This window comes from Micropterus dolomieu, unplaced genomic scaffold, assembly GCF_021292245.1.
Source record: "Micropterus dolomieu isolate WLL.071019.BEF.003 ecotype Adirondacks unplaced genomic scaffold, ASM2129224v1 contig_7275, whole genome shotgun sequence".
Classification (NCBI taxonomy): domain Eukaryota; kingdom Metazoa; phylum Chordata; class Actinopteri; order Centrarchiformes; family Centrarchidae; genus Micropterus; species Micropterus dolomieu.
The window spans coordinates 1-994 of NW_025736262.1; the positions used below are offsets into that span (position 1 = coordinate 1).

Consider the following 994-nt stretch of genomic DNA (forward strand, 5'->3'; position numbering starts at 1 on the left):
CCCCAAATTTATTCTGCAGCATGACAACGACTCCAAAAATACAGCGAAAGTCATTAAGAGCGATGTTCAGCGTCAAGAAGAACACCGAGTCCTGGAAGTGATGCCCCACAGAGCCCCGATCTCTACAGCGTCGAGTCTGTCTGGGATTACACAAAGAGAGAGAGAGAATCAACTGAGGCTGCACAGAAAAAGGGTTTGAAAGAGGCCAATGCTTTTGAGTTACATGACGGATGCATACTTTGAATTCTGTCTTGTACTCATCATAAAAACGAGGTTTCACTGAGATGTGAACTCAGATTTCTGCGTTTTGAGGCCACAGTGCTCAAAACGAAGGGGCCAGTACGGTCCATCAGAAGTACTTGTCGGATCACGGCCAAATAGCTTGGGGAACCCCCTCCCCCGACAGCTTTCCCACGCCTAGTCTCTGCAGAGATGACATTCATGGTGATATCATGTAGGAAGGAGCTTGGCACCCCCTGCGTCGCGGTTCCATGGTGTAATGGTTAGCACTCTGGACTCTGAATCCAGCGATCCAAGTTCAAATCTCGGTGGGACCTGGTTTTAAGCGCAAATGCCGCAGACCTTAGTCTGATCTTGTTGTATGTGGAAATTTTGGCTATGATAATATGTCATGAAGTAGTCTACCCTATCACGACTTATGTGCTCTATCATGATATGGCAAACTTTCCACAAAGCAGCAGCCGCGCGCAGTCAGGATGGCCGAGCGGTCTAAGGTTGCTGCGTTCAGGTCGCAGTCTCCCCTGGAGGCGTGGGTTCAAATCCCACTTCTGACAGCTCTTTTTTCCCTGTAACGTGAGATTGGGAGAGAAGTGTAAGCCGCTCTTTGTATGTTAGGGCGTAGGCTTATTAAAAAAAAACAAAAACATACTGTTAGTAGTACAGCGTTTGCAAGGCTGCTTTCACACAAAGCAGTGGCGCCTTTCCCAGTGATTAGCAGCCTATGGCTTACGCAGCTTCTGAGTCCGGATGTGTT

General features: G+C 48.2%; 2 non-coding genes across 2 annotated transcripts; both read left to right on the forward strand.

Annotated features, from left to right (window-relative positions):
- Positions 1-485: 485 nt before the first annotated feature.
- On the forward strand, positions 486-557 carry trnaq-cug. The gene has a single exon. It is a non-coding gene; the product is annotated as a tRNA-Gln (tRNA).
- A 153-nt stretch (positions 558-710) lies between these two features.
- On the forward strand, positions 711-794 carry trnal-cag. The gene has a single exon. It is a non-coding gene; the product is annotated as a tRNA-Leu (tRNA).
- Positions 795-994: the final 200 nt, after the last annotated feature.